Raw genomic sequence first — 24,551 nt, forward strand, 5'->3', positions numbered from 1 at the left:
AGTGCTGTATTTTTATCCAGAACATGAAGGATATTTTGTAATATAGAGGAATTTGAATTTTTGTTCTGAAGATCGTGGGAATTAGTAAAGGATTTTGAAGGAGAGCACTACAGATTCAGAATTGTACTTTTGAAAATTTGTGATACATTGTGAAAAATGGAGACTTCTCTATTATAAATTATTATTATTAAATGATAAACTACTAACCCAATGCAGTAGTAGCATGGGTGGCAAGGAAAGGAAAATAAATTATATCTTGTATATTCATTATACATAAGCAAGAAAGAAGAGCTACTTGGTATACCTCCCAGGCTTCTAGCTTAAGAAACTAGGTAATTATTGATGCCTTTTAAGGGCAGAGAACAGAGGACAAGTTTATTATGGGGAAAAGTAAGGCTATTTTTATCCATGATGCATATGGGACACTCAAGTATAAATAGAAGTTGAATATATGAGACAAATAAAACAAATAAAGGACTGAGCAGAGGATATTGATTGATTTGAAATAAATTAGCAGATGTCTGTGTCTTGTACGTGGAATAAATTTCCCAGAGAAAGGGGTTAGAGTAAGGAAAAATGACTGAGGACAAGATTCTGGGTTTCACTTGCCTTTAAGTACCAGACAAATGAAAGAACAAAACAGTTGTCACAAAGTTTAGAAAAATCCCTGAAGAAGATGGTTTTTCTTGGCTATGAAGGGGAAACTGAGAGTTATGTATTTAACATATGTTTATTGAGTATCAAACATATGCATCAATTCCAACAGATACTCAGTTAGATACCAGAGATAACATATAGAACAAGAATGCCAGTGTCTGTCCTCAAAGATCTTAAGCCTGGGGGGAAATGAAGTTAATTGTAAAAGGAATTAAAATATAAGTTATAAAATGAGAGATACACTTCTGTAGGGGGAACACTGGAGAAGGTACTAGTCTACATTTGGGGAGTCATAAAAAGCTTCCAAGAGGAAGCAGTATATAAATTGAAGTCAGGTATGAGGAATGATAGGATGCTGTGAAGAGAAAGGCAGAAGGAAAGACATCTCTGAAAGCTTGGAGGTCCAGGAGTGCACCAGATAATGAAAGCCAACTAAAGCAATTTAAATATAAAAAGAAAACAGAGTGTGGTAGAATAGGGTCATTAGTAGAGGTAAGGAAAAAGGCTGGAAAATTAAGAAACAAAACTATTGACCACATCATTTTCTTCAAACGCTCTTCTGTTTGCCTCCCCCGTGGCTAATTATGGTGGCAGTACCTGTGGTGGCCTTGGATTAAATTTGGTCCCAAGGAGAACATGTATTTTCTCTCAACCTAAGTAAAAATAAGGAGGACATCTCCAACCAGGTTCTCTGCTATTTACTATCTACATAATAATGGAAATACCACCTAACTTCTTTGAACTTCATTTTCATTATAAAAAAAAATGATGGCAATTTTAGTTCCGTGTATTTTAGGATAGAATTCTTACGGGAAAATGTTAATTTAAAAAACTGCATATGCAAAGGTGAGATTGATGCTAGAAATTTCCGCCAAGAGAGAGACTAATTTGTGTATTCCATATTAAGAAAATAATAATGGCTGAACTTTTCCAATAAAGAAAACATTTACTTGTATTCTCTTGTCTTATTCCCTTTACTTCTGTTCCACCAGAAAAGATGACAGTACTTTTGATTTACCACATTTTTAATTGGTCTCCTTGGTGACATGTTCCATATGTTTATTATTCATTTAGTGAAACTACTCTCTGAATTTAATACAATATTTGAATGCTAATTTTTCTACATCTTAGTCTTTAATATGAGTCTTCTTTCCAAACGCAAGCTACTATCACGAATCTCCTTTTATCATTTCAGAAACTCCTATCTCTATTTTTCATACTTGTTTGCAGAACAGTTTAGAAAGATTTCTCAAATAACAAATAAATGTGAGATCAACACCCTTAACCTGGGAAGAAGTAAATCATTCAGTTGTTCTTACACATTTGAAACCATTGTAGGAAGGTCTAAACAAATCCCTGAATCTACACTTGCTTAGTTTTGTGTCAAACTTAGTTTTGTGTCAAAAACTAGTACAACCTAGCATTGAATATCAATTTAACTTAGTTTTGTGGCAAGTATTAATTCATTTATTTTATTTTTATTGTATTGCAGTCTTTTTGAGTAAAATTATATAAAACATGTCCTTAGAAATATTGTACCTTTACAGTAGTGCTCATTTTTAATGTCTTCTTTTTTTAAAATGTTTATTTATTTTGAGAGGGAGAGAGAGAAAGAGAGAGAGAGAGCAAGGGAGAGGCAGAAAGAGAGAGAGGGAGAGTGAGAATCCCAAGCAGACTCCATGCTGTCAGCGCAGAGCCCAAGGTGGGGCTCAGATCCACTAAGAGTAAGATCATGACCTGACCCGAAATCACGAGTCGGACGCTCAACTGATGGAGCCACCAGGAGCCCCTCATTGTTTAATGTCTTCTGATTTTCTGGACATACTACGGACTACAGACAAAGCAGTAATTTGTATTACGTACAGTTAAAAATACTAAGTTATTAGACAACACAAACATAAACAAAGAACCTGTACTGATTCCAGGATGATATATTAGATAAATATCTCAGCCTCTGTCACTTAGAGGTAATTTTTTGTTTTTTTAGTTTTTTTTTTCAATTTTTTATTTAAGGTTTATACACTTAGTTTAAATTCAGATACTTCAGGATGGTAGTTGATGTCTTGGTTAGAGGGTAGAGGATGGTGTATATATGAAAATGTTTCAAATTAAAACTGTGCTGGGGCTCCTGGGGGCTCAGTTGGTTAAACATCGGACTTTTGATTTTGGCTCAGGTCATAATCTCACGGTTCATGAGTTTGAGCCTCTATGCTGTAAGCATGGAGTCCAGTTAGGATCCTTTCTCTTTCTCTTTCCTTGATCTCTCTGCTCCCGCCTCCCTCAAGATAAATAAATAAACTTAAAAGAAAAATTGTATTTGTACCATCCCAAATATCTTCCAACCAAGACATCAAGTGCTATCCTTAACTGCTACAGACATTGTGGTGATTTTTGCAGTCCTCTGTAAAACTCAAACACAGTAATTTCCTCAGCTAATGATACTTGGGATCATTATGGTTACACAGGTATTACCCCGGTGCTGGAGATTGTTACACTTTTGATTTCAAACACTAAGCAGGATTGGATTTACCTTCCAAAAGGGCTTTGATATCGATATTCCTCACACTCTAATCTCACTTCTATCTTCACAGCATCTAAAGCTCAGGTAGATGGACAGCCCTACACATTCACAGTCAGCATCTAGCCAGATACACTGAAAGAAAGCAATGTTATTTCTTTATTTTAACGGGGGAGAGTGAATCCCAAGCAGGCTCCATGCTCAGCGTGAGATCCTGAGCCGAAATCAAGAGTTGAACACTTAACGAACTGAGCCACCCAGGCGCCCTGCAAGGTTATTTCTGAAAGGCACAATGCTTATTGTAAAAGATTACACTTTAAACAAGGGCAAAAGCAATAGGCTAGCACACTTGGTTTAAAAAAAAGCAAATGTATTTGTAGGTCATGTTGAATAGGGCATAACCTATAGAGGGCACATCATGCAGGATCCGGATTAGACTGGAGTTATTTCAGGCACATGGGTGAAGAGTTTCATCCTATCCTTAGTGAGGAGGAAAAAGAGATTTGTAATTCACTGTGTGTTCATGTTCTCATTTCAGAGTATGAGTTCAGTTATTAAGAAAGTATTTTATTATCTTTGTAAAATTTTAAATAAAAGAATCTATGTAGATATTCTTACACGGCTATTTGCTGTCAAATCATCTGGAATACAAAACACGCACAGGTATGGTTACAGGGAAGATGCTCCTGTTCAGAGTGTAGATGAGGTCAGCTACCTTAGATCTGCACTTTGCTCATGCTCTATATGAAAACATGAACAAATATCAGGTGGAACTTTCAAATTTTAAAGCTGTCCATCAATAAAATGAACTCCTTAATAAAGTAGTGCATTCCCCACTGCTAGAATTGTTTAAGCAAAGACTATTAACCATGTTTCTGGGATATTACACAGGGACTTTCTGCATTAAGGCAAAAAACTTTTTTTCCATTCTAAGAATCTAGGTTTCTGTTACCTAAATTTCTTCTACATAAATTGATTGGCTTTTATGTTGTTATATTGTGGATTTTCTTTTTCTTAAAGATTTTCTTTTATTACTTAACATGAATATGTATAAAGTGTTTGACTAATAAAAGGGGGAAAGGAGATACAATTTACCTCCAAGTGAAAATCCTTATCAATGAGAAAATTAACAGAGTCATTTGACTTCTGGTATAACATTGAGACTATACAGAGAACTATAGGTAGATGATCCAAGATGCTATAATAAATTTGTGAAATGGAAGATAAATTGAACGATAAAAAGGAAGGTATGAATAGAAGAAAATTTGTCCATAACGGGACCAAGGATGTTTTTGAAGCTTATGGAAACAGATTGAGGAATTAATTGTACCTGAAATAGAGTGACAAAATGATGACTATAATTTGTGGAGGATCAGAAATATGACATAGATTATGATTCTGACAGATTAATTTTTTTAAATTAATGTTATGTTTTAGTATTTTGTTGGTGAATTCCATGTTTTGCTATGAAAAAAAATGTGTGTGCTACATCTCTTATTAGGAAGGCCCTCTCTTACTTGCTAAATTTGGAAGATGATATGAGTTGCATGAAGATTAATATTTATAATTATTTAGGTTGTCACTATGTGACTTCCACTGGTCCAACGAATGATTTTAATCGCTTTATTAAGAGATAGAAAATAGCTTTCTCATGTGTTCTGAACTCCTTAGTATGCCCTACAAACTGCCTCGTTTAATATGACAAGGTGTTTATTAAAAAAAAAAAATTATGTGCCATATATACAGACATCCTTCACTCCATAGGAAAGATGACTTTCTTGATATGTACCAGGCATTGGTGAAGCAAATTAAAAATGAATGATTCTCTGGATTTATGGTTAACTCTCATATTTTATGACCTTTTTAAAAACTAATTTTAGTGTAAATTATCCCAGAAATACTGCAGAGAAAATGTTTAGAAGCATAACAACTACATATAGTAAAACCCTAATAATAAATTATTAAACTATTTAAGCATTGGATGTTAGTACTAGGCCCAACTCTAAAATTATGGTTCCTCAAAATTTTCTATCTTCTAAAACAAACTCCAAGATGTAATACAGTCTTCTACTTCATATCAAAAGTATATAAACATAATAAGTGATCCTGAATAATATGCATCTAACAAAAGAAATATCCATTATTGTGGATATTTATTCTGTATTTATAATAATATTATATAGTATTTATTATACAGTGTTCTGATAAATTAATGTGACATATTGTTTCAAATTCAGACAAATGTTAAAATATCACGTAGCAAGCAACAAATGTGAAATACCGAACGGTCAACTGAGTGGCGGCTTTTGTTACTTTGTTCAACCACTTTCATCCACTAATAAAAATTTCAAAATTACATATCATATGCACAAATTACTCCATCTTTCAAGCTTATGATAATCTTTGGGTCCTCTCACATAAATAAACAAATACTTAAAATATGTTGATTTTTTCCCCCATATATCCCTGTACTCTGGTTTTAGTGCCCACTAAAATACAAAGTAAATTAGAATAACTTATTGATACTTGCACATAACAAAAGTACTGTGTACGTAAGAAACAATCATACAATTATATTTTAATACTTTCCATTACTCTTTTATATCATATCATATAGCTAAATAAATATATTATAGTATATATTTAATGTTTATAAATATATACCATATATATTTAAATATGATATTTACTTAACACTTATCAGATGTTTAATATCATAGGCCAGAAAATAGACACATAGCAGTGATACAGATGGACAAGTTACCTGACCTCAGAGAACTTTAGACTCCATCAAGACCTTTGTCACCAAGTGAGCTGGGCATAAGTTCAGGTTGCATTGTCTAAATTTGAGTTAAGCTGCCCTGTATTAGTGTCAACCGCCATGCAATACAGTTCACTGACATATGGACAGAATCATATAACTCATGGTCCCTTCATGTATTCAAAACAGCATATTTATGTGGATTTTAAATGAATTCTCTAACGAATGAATGCAAGTAGTAAATTGAATTAAGTGAAACATGCTATTTTTCCACCCAATTATAGTTCTTAAAGATCTAAAAGAGAAACATCTGTTTGAGCCAGTTATAGAGCGGGTTGCTGACTGAGAACGGCAGGAGGGCGTGCAGTTAATCATCTGTACTCCTACAAGGAGCCCGCTCACCAGTGTGAATTACTAAGGAGGGCTTCCTGAAGGATAAGACACTGCGCAGTCTCCGCGTAAAAAGCAGTAAAAGTCACAGCGGGGAGAAAAGGGAATTGGCACTTTAACAAAAGGAGGAGGAGTTTTTAACAGTTACATCGGTAGCTCAGAGGTTTGCATCAGCCCTTCTTTCCAAAACATGGAATAAAACCTGCTGTACAATAAGGTATTAGTCTTAAATATAGCAAATAAATTAGCAGATTTACTGTATCTTAACAAGGTGTTAACTTGAATAAACAGCATGTTGGATCAACCTTCTGTTTAATTTGTGTACATGCAGCAGAGAAGGAAGCCAAATTATCCAAGTTGGAAACAGATGTAGGCAAACAAGAAGGGGAGCAGAGCACATATATTTTATTCTCTATAGTAGAAATCACCTGTTTACTCAAAATTCAGTCTTTACCTTACTATGCAATATTAGTGATAACTGTAAACATTTATGATTTCTGAATTATACACATGAATTCTGAAAATAAAACCTCGAAACATCTTTATTGCCATTTTTGTTATGTATGGTATACTTCCAGTGCTGAGAATCTAGGCTTTTTCTTCTTCCTTTGTTCCTTTTCTTACTCATTAATTTATTTCTTCCTCCCTCCCTTCCTGCCTTCCTGCTTTCCTGACTTCTTTTTTTTTCCTTCTTTTAAATCCAGTGGAAAGGGAGTTTTTACATCCTTTTCAAAGCTTAGTCTTTTTTGTTTGTTTGTTTGTTTGTTTTCTTCCTTCTGGGCTAAATCAACATTTCTTTAGATTTTCTCCATCATCTAGATTTCCCAAACTGGCACTACATTTTATGGATTTTCATTTTCAGCTTTTTGTGTTCCATCTTGATATTTCACCTCTAGAAATCAGCATGAATTAATTTTACTGAAACTAATGAATTAGTAATATCAATATTTTCCATAATTTTTAACCAAAGAAATGATCACATAAATAGAATCATAGGCATATGTTACCACATGAACCACCAATGGAAGCATTGAAACGATTCAATCTTCAAAGAGTGGCGAATAGACATTTTAAATTCCCTGATAATGTATCTTTATAAATGTCTCCAAATCTGGTTTGAACTTCTGTTTGTTATTTAGGAATCAGAGTATACTTATACAACAGTAATTTGTCTTCAGGAAATCATTTCAACTACTCCAAAGATTGTAGGAATTAATGGAATTTGTGTGTCCCATTTATGAAGTAAACCAGTTTTGAGTCAGGCCCCAAATAAAAGAAGGCTCTGCAACAGGTCCGGTCTACTGTGTATTAATGTGCTTTGATCACAGACCATGTGGCCCAGCTCATCTAATGGTGCTTAAAGTGTTGGTGGCTGATAGTGATGCTGATAGGAACCTTGCACAGACCAATACAGGTCAATTATTATATAGACCATTAGAATTTTGGAGTGAGCCATGTGAATAACTAGTCTTTTGAGAAGCAGCTCTTGGCCTGCTGCTGGGCTTTAGTAGAGACTGAAAAGTGGACCATAAACCACCAGATTACCATGCAATATGAACTGCCCATCATGAATTGGGTATTGTCTGACCCACCAAGCCATGAAATTGGGTACACACAGTAGCATTTCATCATCAAACGGAAGTGGTCTGTATGACATGAGGCTTAACAGGCCCTGAAGGCACAAGGAAGATGCATAAGGAAATGACCCAAGCACCCATGGTTCCTCCTCCTGCTGTATTAATTTCTCTTTCTAGTGCACAGCTAGCATCTCACAGGAAGTTCCCTTCAGTCAATTGAATGAGAAAACAAAAAACTCAGGTTTGGTTAATCCATGATCCTGCATATATTTGGGGCACTTCTCAAAAGAGGACAGTGCAACACTATATCCCCACTTTGGGATAGCACTACAGGATAGGGAAGGGAAATATTCCCAGTGGCCAGAACTTGAAAAGTGCGCCTGGTATTCATTTTGCTTGGAAAGAGAAATAGCCAGAGGTACAGGTCTATATTGACATATGGGCTATGGACAATTGTTTGGTTGGATGATCAAGGTCTTGGAATGAGACTGAAAAACTGGTGACAAGATTCATGTGGAGATACCTCTCCAAATAGACACACAGTCTGAACATTTTTGTGTCCCAGGCAAAGGCTCACCAAGGGTAACTGCAATAAAAGAGGATTTTAATACTCGCCTAGATAGGATGACATGTGCTGTGGACCAGTGAACCATTTTCCCTAGCTACCCCTGTCAGTGGAAAATTGGTCATGATGATGGAGATGTAGGTTTGCATGGGCTTAGCTGTATGAACTTCCAGTCACCAAGGCACTGCTGATTACCCAATCTTCCCACAAGAATGCCTTCTGTGTAGTACAGATTGCCTTATCTATCATCATGCAGTTCTCCACAGCATCCTTATTAACCAAGACATTTATTTCACAGGAAACGAAAGGTGGCAGTGGGTCCAATCTTGAGGAGTTAACTGGTTTAACCATGATTTTCCTTATAGAACAGCTGATAGAATGGTGGAATGGCCTTATGAAGCCTTAGTTATGGTGCCAGCTAGATGGCAAGACCTTCCAGGGTTGCAGTAATATCTCCAGGATGCTCTATATGTTCAGCACACTACATGTGTAGTGTGATTTGTCCCACAGTCAGAGTTCATGGCCAAGGAAATCAAGGTAGGGAAATGGAGGAGGCTGCTCCATTGTTACTGCAAGTAAATCACTAACAAAATGTATGCTTCTTATCTCCCTGACCTTAAGTCTGGGGAGTCTTGAGATCTTAGTTCCAAAGAGAGTAATGCTTCTGACAAGGAACATGACAATGATAGCATTGAACTGGAAGTGGAGACTTTGACGAGCCTGATTAGGCTCCTGAATTAACAGAAAAAAAAATAGGGTTTCTGTACTCGTTGGAGTGATTTTTTGATCAGGGTAACATTGGGCTGACTCAACAATGCGGATTAAGGAGGGTATGCACAGAATGCAGATCCTCCAGGGTGCCCCTTAATATTCTTAGGCCCTGTCATTCAAGCCAGTGGAGACTCTCCTAACCCAGTTCAGGCTGGACTTCTAATGGCCCAGATCCTTCAGGAATGAAGGTTTGGGTAACTTCACCAGAAGAAACAGTGACCAACAGAAGTGCCTGCTTCTGGAATGTTAGTGGAAGAAGCTTGTTATACATACCAGTTATGATCATGTGACCTGTTGGAGACACACGGACTGTAACAGTTATGAGTATTTCTTCCTTATTTTGATGTGAATATGTTTTTGTGTATACATACTAACATCACACAACTTTTTGTCGTTTTTCTTTCCTTTCTCATCCTCTAATCATATAAAATAAGATTAAGGTTAATAGTGGTTAACTTTACATCTCTGTATTTAAGCTACAGGATATCAATGAGAGAGTATGAGTCAACAGGTAGAAAAATGATATCACCCAGAGACAAAAAAGAGACTCTGTATTCTTTTTGTGGAAAGCGTTAGTCAGCTTGCAGGTGCATCAGAGATAGTTGTGCCATGTTGAGTGGAAGCATGATTTTGTCGGTTTCCATATTTGGAGATTAGCATAGTTTAAGAGATATGTGTGGGTGCTGAGTTGACAAGCGGTAAACTGTGGTGGCTTTGTGATGTGTCTACGTGGCTAGGCTTAACTACATTTTCCAGAATTTCCTGTATAGTTCTGGTTAGGGTGAAGCACAACAGAATGTTTTATGGGAGATTGGAGGTAGGAAAGGAAGCAGCAGCCATTCTGTAGCTCACGCATATCGTCATTCATCTACTGGCTCCTCCCATTGGTGAGAGGCAGTGGCAAGCACTCTAATTCCTCCAGCTTCCACTGGATCTTCCTTCTGCTTCTACTCTTAGACTAATGTAGGTATGGAGTTCCATGATGAAAGGCCTTCACTTCTGCAGGACAACCACACAACTAAGGTCAGAGGCCCTAGGAATTAACATTGGTTTAGACTCTTCTTGTGGCCTCCAGCTTTTGTTTATGGCTCCTTGATTGTTCTTGCTGTATTTCATACATATCTTCTCTCTATCACTGCCTACTTTGTAACCTTCAAGCTCCAGCTTCAGACACAAATCATAGGGATTTGACTTTATGGGATTGTCTCGTTAAGACTATTGCTTTATGTCTAATATTGGAGTTTAGAGTCCATAGACAGGCAATCAGGGAGGGAAGATGGTATATAATCTCTTAGGGGTTCTGCCTCTTTGGTTGAACTTACACTGAAATATTTTCTTTGTATTCTGGAAATGAATACATTCTCTCTTAGAAATATAGAAGAAACAAATATGGTGTCACTAATTTATCCTTGATTTTCCTCAAGATCCATAATTACATCATGCTTTTTTCTCTGAAAGTCAGGAGTTGCATACTATCCTAAATATTGCTTATCTTTCTCCACTAGCAATAATTAATAGGAGAAAAAAGAGAAAATTTAGGAGTCAGGAGAAAAACAGGTCAGAAAATCCACAAGACAATTGTTAGCTCTTGAAAAAATCAGTTTTTCTCTTTAAAATTGTAATAACTTCCCACCACAGAGAGGTGCTCTCACACTTGGTTCTCCAATATTTGCAAACCACTATAGTTCTAAAAGGTTGTACAAAAGATTTTCAAACACAGTATTAAACATAGGGCATTTTTATTTAAAAATTATTATAATCCATGACATGAAAAAAATAATTCTGTAGTCTTTAAAAAACAACAGTTTGCCTGTGATCAAGTCATCCTTCCCCTACCTTTGAGCCATCGTGTCAAAGGAACAACAGCCTCTAATATGTTAAGTTCTTGATGTATTATGTTTTAAAATAATACTTTATGTGCTCACCATAACTGAGGTTTTTGCATTATCTTGGTATATTTTACGTGTGCAAAAACTATGTACACCTGTCTTTTTATATCTCTTCCTAAGCTACATAAAACATTGTAATTTTTACTTATTTATGTTAAATAATATCACCTTTTGTAAGCAACTGGTGATTTTGCCTGAAAAGCTGGCTGTTGATAGAAAACATTTTTCTTCTTTTATTTGGCTGAGTGTTTTGTAACAGAGGGAATATGGATCTGTGGTCAGGCATTGGGCTGCAGAGATAACTATGTATTTTAACAGAGTTAATGCTCTGCTCCTTGCCTGTCTTGCAACCAAGCACATGCCTCAACATCTCTGTGCCTTATTTCTTCCCACTGGTAAAATCGAGGTATAACAAAATGTCTACTTCCAATATTTTTTGTGCAACCTAAATAAGAAAATTCATGTAAAGTTCTTCAAATACTGCCTGGCATATGATAAATGCTCATTAAATGTTACCCATTATAATATTGTCTTCTGGCCTGCTAATAAACTACAAAAAAAACCCCATATGGATCTAAAGCACAAGATTTATAATTAACAAAAGGAAAAAAAAAGGAAAGATTTTAGTCAATAAAAGTAAAATAGTGTATCTTTTAAGTATAGGCCTCTCCAATATCTCCACAGAGATATTGATAAAATAATAAAAGTCAGACCAATAGAGGCACATAACCGTTTTATATCTAGCAGTTGGGTGCTTAACTCTACAGAACTTGGAAATGGAATCGTGAAATAGGACACATTTCCCTTTGCAGTTTCTCTAGATTCCCTGTGAATTTGTACAGGGCCAGTAGACATATCCAAGCACTGTTTGATAAAACACTACTTTTCAAAAAGTGGGAACAGCACATAATTACCTCTGCATGGTATTTCTTTGGTAATTGCAGATAAATTGATAAAAATATCTCTACTACTAGGCAAGCAGAGTATTGATTGCAATTTACTAGGCTATAAGAAAAAGTGATTTTTCTCTCAAGTTTTAATATAAGTACTTACTTGTTTTACTTTATGGCAAATACAAACCTCATATCAGCAGCTGAAAGTCTTCATGGAAAAATCTCGTGACTGCTAATCCTCAAGATTGACTCTATATTTTTTGCTAGTATTTACCTGCTTGTTATTTTCCTGTTGAGCAATTTCTAAAAATTACATTTCCTATAGCTGGGAGTTTTATTAGTTCTTTCTATCAATATATTTCTTAAATGCAGAACCTTCAGAACATCCTAACCATAATTCTTTTAGAAAGAAAAGCAGGGAGGTCTCAGATCTTTCTTTCTGCTTCAACATATCTTAACTACTCATGCATTCACACACACACATTTACTTTACATCTTACAGATTCATGGAAGAGCTCATTCCATTCTGTTTTCAAGTCTTGTTTATTTTTGCTTTTGTTGACATGCAGTCTCTTTCAAGGAAACCTAATTAACCCTTTATTCTGAAGGAAAGCTATGCACCGTATAGCTTTATACAGCTTTATACACTGTATAATTTTAATTGGGGTGTAATGTTTGGCCACCATATTGACTTTTGTCTAATTATTTACATGTTTTCATTTCTTCCCTGAATTGATCTCAAAGGAAATGTGTGTGCATTTATAGTTCATTTATCACTGATAGTTATCCCAAGTATAACAACATGCAGTCCACTTAGCTCTAATTATAACTTGTTTCACCCAACCCAAAATATGCTTTTGTACTGATTGTAGAGTTCTGGATTCATCATAGATTAAGAACCCATATCAAAGTGAGAAACTACAGTGGGACTTCGATTAATTTATAGAGAGGAGTGGGGGTCTTGTACGGAAATGATGTCAGTGATGACATTGGTTTATGACAATAAACATTGGTTTATGTCAGCTTGGCATTGGACACTCTGACATGTTACCCGTGATACACAATTCTTCAGCTCTTGGGAAGTAGTGTGAACACCTGGTTCAGCTGGTCAGCTGTGATTCCTCAGAACCACCCATTCCGCCTCTAAAATGCAGTGATGGTTCTTAGTTCCATGGCAGAATTAGGTCACCCTGGTTAGTTTTATGTATGTGAACAAAAGTATCACTGAGGACAGCAAAAACAAATTTTAATTTATCAAGGATCATTCATCTAGTGCAATATTTTATAAATAACTTATTTTATAATAAAATTAGTTGACAAAAATTTCTATAAATTAATTGGCACATTTGATAATTTCTTGGAGAAATATACAAGAACCTACTAATGCTAAGTAGTGAAAGTTTAGAGCTGTTGCAAGCAGAAAAGGTAATTAATAATATATATAAATAATAATAGTCAAACTTCTGCCTAATCTGCAATCCTTTCTTCAGTTACATTTTTTCTAAAATATGTTCTTTTAGGCCAAAGTCACTTAGAGACTGTTACAGAAGAACTCTAACCCAGAGAAAACCTACATGTAATAGATAGCTAGTGGAAGGCATATTGACTGACATTATTTAGCCAATCAGCTGATACATCATTTAAACTCTGAAATTCTGAACAACTGCAGGTAAAGTGTCCCGAAACATATGGAGCAGCTGGGTGTCTTCAGTTTCCCTAACTTACTTTATCTTTCTTTCTTTTTCTTGCTCTTACTGGAAAAGAACTTAACTCAGTAGTTATGCTGTGAAAGGTGAAGTACTAAAGTAAATGTTTGTTTTGAAGATGCTCCATTCTGAATAATCTGAATGAAGCATTTATTCCTATGGAGGTTTTGAATGTGCTTTCTATTCTATTCTGCCCAGAATCGAGCCAGGGATTAAGTTCTCCACGGCTCTACCCTGGCAGCATACTGCTAAAACCAAGTCATGCTCTTGGCGACATGGCAGGAGGGAGTAAAGATGACTAAAGAAAAAACAGGAGCCCAAGATATCCATGTGCAGCTGACTCTTTATGGACTGAAGGGCAAATCAAATATGTGACCTACATGACTAAGGTCCATAATGATGTGGGATCCTTTCAACTGAGGGAGACGCTAGGACGGTCATTACCTTTCCTCATGAGGAACTCTACCTGGGAGGAAACTCCCTCCAAAACTTCTGGTAACAACTGGGATGTAAATACAATTACTATTTTCTAGCATGACCAATAAGACCACTCTTAGGTCTAGGCAGTGCTTTCTCATCACAGCTTGTTTCCCACCAGAGGCAGGTCGCCGCTGCCACCGCCCTTTGCCTCCTGGGTGCAGGGCACCAGCTCTGCTCTTGCCAGAGCTCTGCCCAGGATAACTTGTATTTAAGGCAATCCTTTCTCCTGAGCCCTTCATGTGATAGGATGGGATCACAAGGTATCTGAAACTTCTCTGTTAATTGTGGCCCATATGAATTTTTTCACGGTCCAATTAAAAGGCTCGAGGATGCTGAAAGGGAAGCTACAAGGGACTTTTTATGGTAGCGTCATGTGGAGCTTGAGCATTTAACTAGGTTCCTGAGGTACTCGTGCTATTTGTCTGTGAGAAATTTGGAACAGGAATCATATTGAAAGAATGGGACTAATTGAGTACAAATATAAAGGAACCTTATTTTTATCCTCCTGTCCATCTCCAACCACCCCCACCCCTTGCCATGAGATTCATTTTGCCTTTGCTTCCCTTGGGCAAAAGTAGGGCATACCCCATGCCTGCCATGCTCACTTTTAGATAACAAAAATCCTCCAGTAACTTCCAATTTCCACACAGTCTCCATTCAGTAATTATTTTGTTCAATCCAGTGTATTAATTTAAACATTAGGAACTTCATTTTAAGTTGAAATACCCCTCCCTATCAGGAGAGAAGTTTGTGATCCACTCTGGGTGTTGCAGTGTGGAATGAAAGTTGGTACTTGGTTAATAATGTTGTGTGTGCCTGGTAGATATTTAAAGCTAACACTTTCACTCACGGTGTGTGAGTTTATCAGAGCCCACAGGGACTTTCTCACCCGGAGTTGCCTTAAGGAGAACCAAGAGCAACTCTATTCTGGCTGGTTACTTTGGGCCATTGCTTACATCTTGTCTTATGCAAATAGCCTGCCCATTCTGTTGCCAGGAATACCTATAGACCTTTGGTTTATATTGTGAGTTATTTATTTAAAAATAATTCAGTATCACAGGTGTGATTTTTATGTAATTTGTATTTGTAGGTACTTGGTAAACACTTGAAATACTTTAATCTGGAATACTCTAGGGGTAGTGTGTTAGCTTTTGAAAATTAAGAGCTTTTTCTATTTCTACTGAGAGAAATAAGGAATCCATAGAATTTTAAGTCAGAGGTTGATTTCAGTTAACCGTTGAACTATCATCATCTCGGTCTGTATTAGAGGATTTGTAAGTCAGCATTAAGGTATTTATATATGTATATTTGTTGAATGGGTAGTGATTGAGATATGTTTATTTACTAGTAAACTTGTGAGCTCTAGGGAGCTCTAACTAGCTAACTAGCTAACTAACTAACTAACTAACCAACATCTTCCCAGTGGGAGTTTTGGTCTATGCCTGTATTCAGTCCAATGTACTGCCATGTTATGAGGGAATCTGCTGTCTTACAAAATGATAACATACTAGATGTAGAACAGAATACTGCTACAATAATAGGTGACATGACTCTCTGGGGTCTGTTTGTAAATGACTTTTTCTATGAGTGTGGTAGAATTTGGTATAAGCCTGGCTTTCATTGCAACATATCACCTGGTTGGGAGACTTTCAGAGAGAACACTTATAGTGTTCATGTATGTCTATTTGAAGCCTCTGGTCTTACAAGTGGCAATGTGAAGAAATTAGGTATTATCAGTACTCAACAGGTGGCCAACTTCGGCTAAGACCTCTCTATCCTTGCTTTGCTCTGATAACAGTTAGTGATCCTAGCTTTTGTTCTTCAGGAGGAGATGGGTCAGAAAACAATATACTGTACTTCTCAAGCTCAAGGTGAGCCATATTAGGCTATCTGAGTGGTCTTTATAAACCCTCTATCTTTTCACATTATACGAAAAAGGAAGTACCTCCCACTTTTCCCTTTGGGATTCTGGTGGGAATCACAGCACATAAAGAACTCTCTCTAAAAGTCTTTTTTCTAATCTCTAAATTTTGACACTTTTATTGTCTTTATGTAGTCTTGTAGTCAAGAAACTTAAGAAGATTAAACAACAACAACAACAAAAGATCTTGCTTTCTATTCCATTTAGTTAATTAATTAATTAATTAATTAAACAAATAAATAAATAAAGGGCTCAATCTTATAAATTGTCAGATCATGACCTGAGTCCGAATCAAGAACTGGACGCTTAACCCACTGAGCCACCTAGCCGCCCCTCTATTCCATTTTAGATAGCAGACTAATAACTCAATTTGGAATATGGAAACAGTTTGCATCCATTGTGTTTGAGCCTCAGCCTAAACTGGGATGGAAAGTGAGAACTGAGATAGGTCAATTTTGATACCATACTATGCATGATAAAATATGACTGCTAAAGAATAATATATTCAGGTAAGCTATTTTATATTTTATCACATAATCTGGTTGTTTTCAGGCTACCACTGGACCATTTACAGTAAAACAGTGATTTAATCTAGTAAACCAATTGATTATGCCAAACTATAACTGGAAAAAAAATGTGTTACTCATATAAACATAAAATGAATGTATCTAAAAAATTATTTCATTACTGAGGGGACTAGAGAGATACTAAAACTAGTTCAAAGGAAATCTGAAGAACAGTTACAGGCATTTAAAAATAGTAAAATAAGAAATACAAAAAATACCAGGCTGTATATGACACTGGTTAATGTCCTATGGGTCAATGAAACCATGAAATTTGAGGTTACCTTTTTTCACTGATGAGAAATCTATAAGCTAAGATGTGACATTACAGTGTCCAGGTGCTAATCAAATAGTAAAGAGCAAAGTCTAACTCAGGTATATTCTCCTTGAGAATTAAGTAATTTATCCATGATTGTTTTAAACAATTTCCCTGCATAACACTGAAAGGACATACCACATCTTCTTTGCCTTCTCTACAAATGTTGGGAAATTTTCCCTAATAAATGACAACATATTTTTCATTTGAGTATATAAAGCAGTTTAACTATTTTAGATAATTAAATGAGAAAATAATGATGGATACTAAGCATACCATAGTATAAAAGATACACATTTCATATCCCTCAAATTCTTTGGGCCTCCATTTTACATACTAATAACAATAAATTTGGCATAGCTGCTTTCTGGGGTGCTATCTGATGCCATGAACAGTTAATTTATTTTTCTAACTGCTCAAACTATTAACAACTTTCAATTCTGTGCATCTCTTTTCATTTTTTCCTTTGTTTCTCTGTCAGCTCTCTGTTCTACTTTCCATTATAAGTATCTGGTTACATTTATCTTATTACTCTTCTTTGTACTATTTATAGTCTTTTTCTCATATTTTTCTTTGTCAGGGATTTAATTCTTTGCTAAATACTTACATCTTTTCTCCAGCTGTGAAATGTCAGAGCAATTAAGACCTGGTCCTAGACCACATTTTATTCACTCTACATTCTCTCTCCTGGTGATCTGATCCATGACTATTACTTTAAATGCCATCTGTAGAAAATAGTTTCTGAATCCATAGCACTAGTGAGACTCAGACATCAATACCAATTACTTAATCAGTATCTACGTATGAATAAATGAAAATCAGCTCAAAGTCAGCCAGTCCTAAACCAAACTCATCATCTCTCTTTCAATTTTTCTCCTTCACTGTTCCCATTTTAATGAATGACCCCATGGTGGAATCTGACTGTATAAGACAGATGTCCTAAATGCTTCCGCCCTCTCCCTCCCATATACAATACATAATTGAGATTTTACAAGTTCACTTCCTAAATATCCCTCAAATTCATCAATATTTTTCTACATCAATAACACTATGACTCTAAGCTAAACAACACCATCTCTTATCTGTATGAAAAAAGGTCCCTCCTACTTAGTCTCACTAATATGTACTTTCTGTTCTCCAATCAATTTCCCACACTATAAAGAAGATCGTCATTTTAGAAATCACATCTATTCCATTTGCCCTTTAAAACCCTTCAGTGGATTCTTATTTGTCTTAGGAGAAAGAGAAAATCGGTTTGAGCATGGCTGGCATAGTTATAAACAAGAGCTGTGGGGACACACTACCTGGGTTCAAATCTAACCTCTTTCACACTTCACCTGTAGGAGCTAGGAACTGAGTGCCTCAGTTCTCAGATAAGTCATTAGTAGTACCTACTTGATATCATTGTTTTCAAAATAGGGGCACCTGAGTGGCTCAGTTGGTTAAGCATCTGACTTCGACTCAGGTCATCATCTTGTGGTTCGTGAGTTCAAGCGCCAGGTCGGGCTCTGTGCTGACAGCTCAGAGCCTGGAGCCTGCTTCACATTCTGTGTCTCCCTGTCTCTTTGCCCCTCCCCCACTCGTGCTCTGTCTCTATCTGTCTCTCAAAAATGAATAAACATTAAAAAAATTAAAAATTGAATAAGCAAATACATATAAAGTTCTTTCAGCAGTGTCTTTCATTCAGACATCAATTTACCACAGTATTAGTATTACATTTTATTATCGTTTCATGATTATCTCCCTCTCAGTATCTGTAATTTAGCCATATATTGTTTCTTTTAGTTGTTCAAAAACTCATGCTTAGCCCCGCTCCTGCATTTACACATGCTACTTCCTTTACCTGGAATGGTCTCTTCCTCACCTTCACTTTTGGGGGGTCTCAACATTTATTGTGATATCCCTTAACTTTGGCTCCACTTCTTCAAGTTGTACCTTTATTAAATTATCTCCATTTGAACCAAGTGAGTTGAGTTCTATGTTCTGCTGGGAGCCTGACTGATACAGAAGCTCTGCCCATGGTAGACATGAGGAAGCCTAGGCTAATGGAGATTGATCTCAACACATGCTTCTGTGAGCCTCATGGAAGAAAAAGAGGGTGTAGTGATTAATTCACTAGCTCTTTACAGCTCCCTCCTGGAATGGACATATTTCTGCTCAAGTTTAACTGGACAAGATAAGTCATATGTCCACATCACTCTTCAAAGAAAGAAGAAAAGTATAGTTACCATTTTCTTGGAAAAGGTGAAGTAGGACACTTATGACTCCATTGACCCTTACGACTACCAAACTAAACATAAGCAAAGGCATGAGAACATGAGAATGTACAGATGGTTGGAGATTAATGACTATCCAGTGTGAGGGGAGCTTCACATGTATTCTAGGATTAGACGGAAACATCTGTGGGGTGAGGTCAGTGAGGGCTATCATGTCATGCAAAATTTGTGTAATACTTTTTTTCTTAGAATTGAAAGGAAGGCATAGAAAAAAATCTGAAAATGAGACAGGATCATGTCTATATTTTAGAATACTAAGATTCAACCATCATATTCTGAGTATAGATTATTTAATGAAGGGAGATTATAAAAAACTGTTTACATACAAACTTGGAAATATAACACACTAGGCTTATTATCTCAGCATCTGGAATGTATATTTGACTAAGACAATAAATTATATGCTTTTCTATATTGGGCAGAGATTTCTATTACATGAATCAAGGCAATTAATTAGACCGATTAAATCGTTAGTTTACTCAATTATCACTGACATAATCACAGTCTCAGAGGAAAAAAAAAAGATTGTTTGCAGTAGAAATATTTTTTAAAATATCCTTTAATCAGAATAATTATGTGGAAATATTCTATCAGAAATATATATGTAGGTGGCTCAGTTGGTTGAGGTCCAACTTCAGCTCAGGTCATGATCTCATGGTTTGTGAGTTCCAGCCCCGAGTCAAGCTCTGTGCTGATAGCTCAGTGCCTGGAGCCTGCTTCGGATTGTGTCTCCCTCTCTCTCTGCCTCCCCCCACCCCCCCTCCCCTGGTCCCCGTGCTCATGCTCTGTCTCTCTCTCTCAAAAATAAAATAAACATCAAAAAATTAAAAAAAAAGAAATGTATATGTAAAGCAGAATCACATATCAGGTTTGAAATTTTCCAGATAATTAATAGCTCATAAAATTTTTATGTAAATCAATGGATATAAAATTAGAGTGGCCAAACACTGAAGAATTCTGAGATAAGAACAATAAATATATGATGCAGAAATAAAATAGCACAAAATTTCTCTATGTTTTCAATGTAATATAATTTAATTATTGACTCTCACATACATAACTAGAATATCATCAATCACCATATATTATATTTTTTCTAAGTCACCAAAACTAATTATAGTCAATAATCTTTACTCACTGAGACTAATCACTATACTACATTAAAAATCAATCTATTATGTGGTGTCTTGAAGGTCTGTTGGGTGTAGTGATTTTTATGAACCTCAAAATGTTATGTTGATTTCCTGAATACTTTACACAGATGTATCAAATTGTCCAGCTTCTCTCTTGTAAGCAGTAAAAACACTGGTGATTTGTATTTCATCTTTGTGCTAAGTAAACAGCTCTGTATTGAAAAAATGTTTCATGAAAATTGCCATTCAGATAATTTTTAAATTAGAATACTGATAAAAGGGGAATAAACTGAATTACAACAGGAAAATGCTGGATGAACGCAGGAGTAGAGGGAAAGTGACTCATCTTTATTTCAAGGGCTTCTTTACCCTTCCCTAAGACGTGTTTCTATTCAAAGATACGATGCTAAACACTTTAAGTTTCCCTTAGTTGATGCTTCTCCTAGAACTTGTAAGAATCAATTAAAATCTAATATTTCATGATTTTAGAGATAAAAATACTCCGCAGATGACCTAACCCATTACCAATACAGAAGCTGAAAAGGACATTAAACAGCAAAGTTACATCATTAGTAGCAGAGTAGGATCTATGTTTCCTGTTTGACAGAAATCTTTCCACCAAATCTCAAGTAAAATGCAAATAAATATTTAATGTTTACTATTATATTTATAGTTGAAACAAATTTTATCTACCTAAAATAATAGCATATTTTTTAACTAATGATACCAGAACAAACTGAGCATCATATGCAAAAAACGAGCAAAAGCAAACAAAAAAAACATGCATCTGCTCACAGACCTTACAGTCTTTACAAAACTAACCCAAGGTGCGTCATAGACCTAAGTATGAAAGGCGAAACTACAAAACTTCTAGAATATAACATAGGAGAAAACCTGGATCGCCTTGGACATAGCAGTGACTTTTTAGATACAACACCAAAGGCACAATCCATGAAAAAAAAAATAACTGATAAGCTGAACATCATTAAAATTAAAAATTTCTGCAAAATTTTAGTGCCTTATAAAGCTTATGAAACAAAATTTAGTGTCTTATTAAATAAACATACTCTTATGATCCAACAGTTGTGCTCTTTGGTATTTACCCAGAGTAGTTGAAGACACTTGGTTGCAACCAAGATGTCCATCACTAGGTGGATGGATACATAAACTGTGATCCATCTAGACAATGGGATATTATTCACTGCTAAAAAGAAATGAACTATAAAGCCATAAAAAGACATGAAGGAACATAAATTCATTATTATTGACTGAAAGAAGCTGATCTGAAAAGACTACGTACTATTAGAAGTCCAGCTATATGACATTCTGAAAAGGCAAATCTATGGAGATAGTAAAAAGATCAGTGGTTGCCAGAAGTTAGGGAGCGGGGAGGAATGAATAGGCAGAGCACAAAGGATTTTTAAGGCATTGAAAATACCTGTGTGATACTATAATGACGGATCCATGCCATTATACATAGAATGTGCAACACCGAGAGTGAGTGGTAATGTATACTATGGACTTGAAATGGTGTGATGTGTCAATGTGTGGGTTCACTGATTGAAACAAATGAACCACTCTGGTGGGGGTTGATAATGGAGGAGGTTGTGCATGTGTTGGGGGAAAATCATGGGCACATGGAAAATCTCCACTCTTTCTGTTTAATTTTGCTGTGAACTTATAAGTGCTCTAAAAAAATATGGTCTTTAAAAAAAAGAATCGGTTAATAAACACCCATATATTCCTCCTTCAACTAGAATCACTAATTGTTGCCATTTGCCATATTTGCCTTTTTCTCTCTCTTTTATCTTTTCTCTCTCTTACTCCCTTTCCATCTCTCCTTTTCTCTCTCTCTCTCTTTTACACACACACCCCCGATTCCTTTACCGAACCATTTCAACCCAGCTGTTGCATCATGCATCTCCAAAGAACAAGGGTATTCACCTGCATGACTAGTTTACTTGTATCAGGCTCAAGAAATCTAAATTTTCTATCATAATATCATCTAACATACAGTCTATATTTCTATTTCTTCTATTGGCCCAATGATGTCTTCACTCTTTTAAATCCAGGAGCCAGTCAAAAATCACACATATGTTTATCAAGTCTCTTTAGCCTCATTGATTCACTTTATAGGTTTTAAAAAACTTTTCTTTATATTAAGAGGCCTGGATAGTTTGGTTTGTATAATTATCTTTGTCTTAATTTGTCTGATTGTTTCCTCCTAATTAGAATAATTTTCCTCAAGAACATTGCATAGATGATATTGTGTCCTTCTTAGTACAAACTCATTTTGTTTCATAATTGGTAATGCTAATATGTGATAACATTTTTAAGGGTGGTATGGTCCAGATTTCTCCATTGTAGAGGTTCTTTTTTCTTTTTGCAGTTATTAAGTAATTAGTACAGTGAGTATCTTGTTTCCTATATCTTTATATATAAACATATTACATATGTTTATATAATTATATAATATATTAAATATATGTGTTATATTTTGCAGTGTAATTTATCATTGACTGTATTATTTAATTTTAATAAACATCTCATAAATATTTATGTTTAGATCAATCTTAGAGATTTAAAGAACATTTTGTGTAAATGCACACAGTTAATAAACAATGAAATTGATGCTAGAATTTAGCTCTAGTTTTTCTTGTATTGTTCCCATTTTGGGATACACGGTCATGTTTGGACAGTGTCTAACAATGTATAGGCCAACCAAGATTTCAGAGTTTCTTAAAAACCAACAGTGACCATCTGAAATGAAGAGATCTAAGCATCTTATTCCATTTCCTTTGGCACTGGGCCCTTGGTGCATTTTGCTTAATGTGTTCGTTCTTCATTAACTTCCTTTTTATTCAGAGCTCGTTACAGTAAAAAACTCATCATATGGCATGGTGAGAAAGGTAGACTGGAGCTTCTTTGTGTGATATCACTGAAGAACACATTTTCCTTAAAGTGTAGAGAAAACAAAATAGCACAAATGACAATAACAAATTAGTGGTTTCTTCTTAGCGTAGAGCCAATGTAAAGTTTTCAATCTATGAGTCATTGTTTGGGTAGAATCCTTTCTAAATGAATTGCATCTAAAAATCTTGATTCTTTTGTGAGAGATGGTAGAAAGAGCTTGTCAGTCACCTGAATTTCAAATTCTGGTTCTTTCCAATATTGCCCATATGAACTTGGTCAAGTTAATGTCCTATTTTGTGGCCCCCGAATTGTACTTTCCAAAGCTATTGTGAGATTAAAATATTTAATAATTGTAAGGGTTTTTAAAAGGTGTCATGCACACAGTAAACATAAAAGGTGGATGAGAGACAGAATAGTGATCAAGAGTCAGGGCTCTGAAGCTAGAGAAAGTGGGATATGACTCATGGCCTCACCCTTACTACTGCAATGTAGATATTGAATTTTGAATATTAAAATACTGAGTTTTTAATGTTTATTTTTGAGAGAGAAAGAGAGACAGAGAGAGAGAGACAGATAGACAGACAGACAGAGCTCGAGAAGAAGAGAGGCAGAGAGAGAGGAAGACACAGAATCTGAAGCCAGCTCCAGGCTCTGAGCTGTCAGCACAGAGCCAGTTGCATGACTCAAACTCAGGAATGGTGAGATCATGACCTGAGTTGAAGTTGTACCACTTAACTGACTGAGCCACCCAGGTGCCCCTAAAATACTGATGTTTAATCACCCTGTTGTGTTTTTTGCAGCCTGCCTCATCAAAGTTTGAACCTGGACACTTTGTGACTCAAGGCAGTAAGAAGTCGGTTTTGGACTTTTTTGGGTAAGTAAATACATGGAAGTTGGGAGTCATGAAGAGAGAGGGGTTTTCTAAATGTATTTTGCCTCTCAGGAAGCAGGCATATCCTTGGTATTCTCAATCTACTGAAGCCTACTCTGGTGGTCTGGGTCACTCATACTCATTTCTACTGTAGGAACCCTGGGCAGAACGTAATTTGAACTGATGAGAAGTTGTATCTTTGTTTTTCACACTTATTTTTAATGTGTATATGTGTGTACAAACATACACGCACACAAGCACACAGAAATAATGTGTTTTGCTGGGAGTATTGCCTTAGATCCCATTGAAAGTATAATGAAATATACAGTATAAATACATGATTACCTTTCT

The 24,551-nt window shown here is 35.7% G+C and overlaps 1 long non-coding RNA gene across 3 annotated transcripts in view; it reads left to right on the forward strand.

Moving 5' to 3' along the window:
• The window catches only part of LOC122235847, a 162,415-nt gene that overhangs the window by 9,844 nt on the left and 128,020 nt on the right, over positions 1-24,551 (forward strand). For all 3 annotated transcript variants that reach the window (XR_006213923.1, XR_006213925.1, XR_006213924.1), the window contains exon 2: positions 24,130-24,203. This is a non-coding gene — a long non-coding RNA (uncharacterized LOC122235847). The remainder of the gene's footprint in view (positions 1-24,129; positions 24,204-24,551) is intronic.

The sequence above is a fragment of the Panthera tigris genome, chromosome F3 (assembly GCF_018350195.1).
Source record: "Panthera tigris isolate Pti1 chromosome F3, P.tigris_Pti1_mat1.1, whole genome shotgun sequence".
Taxonomy (NCBI): Eukaryota; Metazoa; Chordata; class Mammalia; order Carnivora; family Felidae; genus Panthera; species Panthera tigris.